The sequence below is a fragment of the Bos indicus genome, chromosome 21 (assembly GCF_029378745.1).
Source record: "Bos indicus isolate NIAB-ARS_2022 breed Sahiwal x Tharparkar chromosome 21, NIAB-ARS_B.indTharparkar_mat_pri_1.0, whole genome shotgun sequence".
NCBI lineage: Eukaryota > Metazoa > Chordata > Mammalia > Artiodactyla > Bovidae > Bos > Bos indicus.
In genome coordinates, this window is record NC_091780.1 from 26,515,737 (window position 1) to 26,521,736 (window position 6,000).

General features: G+C 45.1%; 1 protein-coding gene across 1 annotated transcript in view; it reads right to left on the reverse strand.

Moving 5' to 3' along the window:
- Positions 1 to 4,526, reverse strand: part of CTXND1 (cortexin domain containing 1) — a 72,693-nt gene extending 68,167 nt beyond the window's left edge. Inside the window, exons 1-2 of the mRNA XM_070775249.1 lie at positions 4,408 to 4,526; positions 4,225 to 4,298 (exon numbers count right to left, since the gene is read on the reverse strand). The gene's annotated coding sequence lies outside the window, so the exon portion shown is untranslated. The remainder of the gene's footprint in view (positions 1 to 4,224; positions 4,299 to 4,407) is intronic.
- Positions 4,527 to 6,000: the final 1,474 nt, after the last annotated feature.

Sequence of the window (6,000 nt, forward strand, 5' to 3'; positions counted from 1 at the left end):
TGGCCAGGATGTGTGGATTGGGTTTGGACTGGGAGGAGGTGGGGACCATATTTATCAGGATGAAAGATATGACCTCTATGCTTAGTGAACTGGAGAACTTCCTGGTCCTGACCTTAGCACCCTCTGCCATGTGCCCAGCTGAAGAGGCGTCCCAGGCACTGAGAAATGACTCACTCCTCTCCATGCTCATGGTCCTCGTGAAGATGGATTATTCCCCAGCTGCTTGTACTGTCAACACCATCTGGGTGGTGGCCTGGGTCACAGCTCTTCTTCCCTGAAAGGATCCCAGCAGTGTGCGGGTCCATGGGCCCTGGGTCCTGGCCACGAGCTGATTGGTCTGCAGTCACTACCGACCCCAGCCGGGGCATTTGAGTGTCTGTCTGGGACGCAGACACAAAGAGATACAGGTGGGGTCTGTCTGTGGCAGTGGCCTTGAGATGAATCTCAGATTTCTGGGTCTCAGGTTTCTGACACTGCCCTGGCCCTGCCCTTCCTGAAGCCTGGCGGTAGAGGGGCGGTGGGTAGAGGTGGGGTGAGGGGTCAGCTATCCCACAGATGCCTGGGGCCACCCTATCTCTTCCAGGATATCCTCTTCTGAATGTCCCCCATGGGCTGGAGAGGTGTCATCCTCCAGACAAGTCTTCAGGGCAGTTGACCCCATGTGGCCTTGAAATAGAGTAGGACCCTGCGGTCCTTGTTCCTCCTATGTCTTACGTCTGCCTTTTGCCCGTGGAAAAACTTTAGCCAAAGAATAAGCTTAATCAGAGAAGTGAGAACATGCAGACACAAAGGAAAGCAGTCGAAGCAGGCCAGTGCCCACTGTGTTCTGGAATTGGGCATCTTTGTGATTTCGTCTTCGAATCCCCTAAGCCTAGCATCTGGGGCCCATCAGGATACATCCTGAAGGACTTGGCACTTCTTTTTTTTTTTTTTTCAAGATTTATTTATTTACTTATTTTGGGTTGTGCTGGGTCTTCATTGCTGCACAGGCTACCTTCAGTTGTGGGGAGCGGGGGCTCCTCTCTAGTTGTGGTGCTCGGGCTGCTCTCTGCAGTGGCTTCTCTTCTTGCAAAGCACGGGCTCTAGAGTGCTTGGGCATCAGTAGTTGTGGCTCATGGGCTTAGTTGCTCTGAGACACATGGGATCTTCCCGGACAAGGGATCAAACCTATGTCTCTTGCATTGCAAGGCAAATGCTTAACCACTGGACCACCAGGGAGGTCCAGGACCTAGTATTTCTTGATTGTGATTATGAAGGCACCACATCTGGCTCCCCGTCAGCCTATGGTCCAGAAGACCTGCACGCCCCTCTTGTGGTTCAGGAAGTGCATCCCCTTCTCCGCTGCAGATCAGTATCTGTAGAGAGCTGCTGAGACCCACAGTGGACCCACCATAGATGCAGCGAGAGAACCAGGTACAGTGAGGCCATCTATGTGGGTGAGAGGGATAAACCATCAGCCTGAAGGTTTAGTTTGATGTAATAGCACCAGATCTATGGAGTGCCACAAGTCAAAATTCTTGGGGAAAAAAAAACACAAAAAACCATCAGGAGTCTGAAGTGAACTTAGTCACGTTGTCAGGGCTCGGAAAGGCCCCAGAGGCTACTCTGTTATTCATCCAGGTCCTGGGAAGGTGCTGCCCAGAGTGACTTGGAGGGAGTGACAAGTGTGGTCGGGGGTGATTCTTGGTCTTCTAATTGATCCAGGAAGTTGTTTTGAGACAAACCTAAGACCTGGGATCCTTCACTGCAATGTTTGCACCTAGACACACCTCTCTTCCAGCAATAAAATAGAAAGAAATTGTAGGGGACTAAAAATAACCATGTGCATGAGCAGTTGGGGCAGACTCTGCACCTCGGAGAAGGCAATGGCAACCCACTGCAGTACTCTTGCCTGGAGAATCCCATGGATGGAGGAGCCTGGTAGGCTGCAGTCCATGGGGTTGCTAAGAGTCGGGAACGACTGAGCGACTTCACTTTCACTTTTCACTTTCATGCATTGGAGAAGGAAATGGCAACCCACTCCAGTGTTCTTGCCTGGAGAATCCCAGGGACGGGGGAGCCTGGTGGGCTGCCGTCTGTGGGGTCACACAGAGTCGAACACGACTGAAGCGACTTAGCAGCAGTAGCAGCAGCAAAGATACAAAGAGACCAAAAAACCCAACTGTCACTTCTGAAGAGCCAGGAGCAAAAGCAGGGTACTGCACATGCCCGCTGTACACATAGCACCACCTAAGAGGTGGGCAGACCACCTAAGTCACTCCTCCAGCCTGATCCTTGGATACACCCCTACCCTCACCCTATATAAGAAACAAGCTCGCCACCCCTCCTCTTGGGGAGCAAGCAAGCAAAGGACCCTGTTGTTTGTTGTCCCTACTTTCAGCCGCAGCAGGGACCCCAATAAAGCCTCGCCCGAGTTTCTTCTCTGCCTGTAGTCAATTTCTATTGATTAAGGAGGCCAAGAACCCTGAGAAGTAATAGTTCATCTGGAGGACTTTTAGCATTGGAAGTGTGACCCCATCAACTGAATCATGTGTGATGTCAATTCCAGGACCTAACGGAGTGGGCGTGGGGGTGGAGCATGAGTGGGGGCTACACACGGGATCAGGGTCACCACGTTTCTCAAATATGACTTGGCATATTCTTGCCAAACGAGATACGTACACAGATGCATTGTGTTTTTGTGTACATGTTTTAAAATGTTTTCATTAAATGTAAACATTTAAGGTAGACTATAATTTCCCTGAATCCATTCTGATACTTTTTCACTTTTTTCCAGATACTGGCAGCCTTTAAAAAATAAAAAAGCAATTGGTTTGAACCCTTCTCAACAATGAGTGGTCCTCCCAAATTATATTAATCAGTCATCAAGTATTCAAATATTCATATAACACCCACTGGGTGCAAATATGAGCGAGAAATATAAGTTATGCAAATTAGACATTTCAGTCATTTAAAAATAATTTCCTACCCATATGGGCCCTGTTGTTTTAAGTTTCAACCAAATGATAGCACTTGTCATTGGCCCACCGTGCTGTTTCGCTTCCCCATGATTGCAGCCAGCCTGAGTTGTTTAAAGGCCAAGGAAGTTTTTGAGTCTCCACGTGCAGGAGGCCTGGTCTGAGTGGGAGCCCCTGGTCCCTGCACGCCCGTCTTTGACATCAAAGCAGTCTCACTTCTTGGAAAGTGAGAGAAGGGGGATTTGGTAAAAGTGACGATCTTTTTTTCCCCTCAACTTTTTATTTTCTATTAAAGTATAGGCAATTAACAATATTGTGATTGTTTCAGGTGGACAGCAAAGGGGCTCAGCCATGCATACATATGTATCCATTTCCCTCAAACTCCCCTTCCATCCAGGCTACCACATAATATTGAGCAGAGTTCCCTGTGCTATACAGTAAGACCTTATTGTTGTCCATTTTAAATATAGCAGTGTGCACGTCCATCCCAAACTCCCTATCCCTCCCCCACCCTTCCCTGCTTGGTAACCATAAGTTAGTTCTCTAAGTCTGTGATTCTGTTTCTGTTTTGTAAATAAGTTCATTTGTATCATGACTGTCTTATTTTATACTTCCTCTTTTATGCTTTCCTCTCTTTTCCAACTGTTATTTGTTAAATGCTAATATTTTTTCTTGCTGCTTTTTTCTTTATGCAGATTAGAAGCTATGTATCTTATTTACGACACTAGTTATTATGTTTAAGGAAAAAACACATTTGAACTTGTCTTTACTCCAGTGAAAAATAACTCTAAGTAAAATAAGAAATTTGATATGCCTTTAAATGTCTCATTATCTCCCCCAACATTTAACATGATATTTTCTTGGAATAATCTATCTACTCTTTTAGCCCCAGGTTATTATTAACAGCCTCTTTTTTCCTAAAACTTTTTGAGGATGTATATAATGTCTGCATTCTCCAGTGTTCTTGCCTGGAGAATCCCAGGGACGGGGGAGCCTGGTGGGCTGCCATCTGTGGGGTCACACAGAGTCGCACACGACTGAAGTGACTTAGCAGCAGCATAATGTCTGCATTAAGTTAATATTCGTGTTAATGGGTGGTTTTAAACTTAACTACACATTTTATAGCTTTCATACATCATGTCTTTTATAATTTGTCTCCTCCGTGCCTGCGGGCTTCATTCTGACCCTTTTTAGGGGATGTGGGGAGTGGATCGATTGTGCACTGCTGCACGGTGCTTCCTATGTTCACACCTGTGTTGTGGCTCACCTGGGTGGAGTGTCATTCTCCTTCCCTTGACCTTGGCTTTGCTGTGTGTCTTGTCGTGGCTGGCGGTACAGTGGCTGAAATGCAAAAAATATCAGTTCTGAGTTTGGACTTCAAAAGTCTTCCCTCTTCTGCTTCTCCTCTCGCCCCTTGGGCCCCAGCAGGGGAAGAGAGGTCCTGGCTCACCTGCTGGTCCCAGGGAGGAGACGTGGCAGAGCTCCCCATGGCCTGCAGAGCTCCCCATGGCCTGCAGACCTCCAGTGAGGATCAGTGCTGTCCAGTCACATCCCTCCAAGACCAGCCAGGCCCAGTGACCACAGATGCCTGCAAGGAGACACAGGATGCACAGTGGGTGGAGACCAGTCTTGACACGTTGTCTTCAGAGCTGCCTCCATGGGAAAGCTCTGCTAGCTGGGCCAAGGTGAGACTCACCTGGGCTAACATAATTCTGCCATGATGGGGAGTAACTCCCAGGACAAGGGCCAGTGTGTGATGGCTTTCTCCTGAAAACCAGGAAAACTAAAAACACACTGCTCTCAATATAACCCCGCTGTTGAAAGTTCTCTGACAATCAAGGAAGAAAAAAAACTTTAAAAATTTTTATTTATTATTTATTTGGTGCCCTGGATCTTGGTTGCAACACACAGAATCTTTGATCTTAGTTGTGGCATGTGGGATCTAGTTCCCCGACCAGGAATTGAACCCAGGCTCTCTGCATTGGAAGTGAGGAGTCTTAGCCACTGGACCACCAGGGAAGTCCCAAGAAGTGAAAGAAGCTTGATCTTGAGGAAGGAGAAGGAAAAATTACCATGACTTATTTACAGGTAATACAATTGCCTACTTAGAAAACTGAGAGAAGAAATCGAAAAACTGGAAAAATTAATTTAAAGTGGCTGACTACAAAATAAACATTCAAAAATCCATAATTGTCCTGGTAATAATTAGATAAGAAATATCATGGACTCTGAGCAAATAACAACATAATTTATAAAATGCTTAAGAGGAAACAGGATGAAATTGGCTGGGTCTTCATTTTTAATAATGTTGTGTTTTTCACTGAGGGACATAAAAATCAACTTGAATAACTGAAGCAAAATGCCTAGGCAGTGAAACAGTTATTCCAAGATATTAATTCTCTCAAAACCAATTTATAAATCTAATGTTGATTCTAATGAAAATACAAGATCATTTCTGAACTTGTCGAGTAGATCTAAGTTCATTTAAAGGAATAAATGCTCACAAAGAGCCAAGACATTCTTGAGGAAATAAAAATGCCAGTGCTTGTGCTATGAGCATTGGCTGAAAGCTATGATAATTAAATGAGTCTGGTTATAGTTCAGAAATAGGCAGATAAACAGAAAGAAACTAAATGCTTCAAGGAAATTAGTATTGAGAAAGATGGCATTTCATAGCAGTGGTCAAAATAATGTTAGTTTTTTAAAAAAGGAAAAGTTCCACTGTTGGTAGTAATGTAAATTGGTGCAGCCACTATGGAGGGTCCTCAAAAAATTAAAAATAGAACTACCATATGATCCAGCAATCGCACTTCAGGGTATTTATCCGGAGAAAAAGAAAACAGTAACCCATTTTCACTGCAGCATTATTTACAATAGCAAATCACGGGAGCAACCTAAGTGTCCATCAATGAATGAATGGATAAAGAAGATGTGGTATATGGAATAGTATTCACCCATAAAAGAATGAAATCTTGCCATTTCAACCATGTGGATGAAGCTTGAGGGCATCATGTTAAGTGAAATAAATCAAACAGAGAAAGAC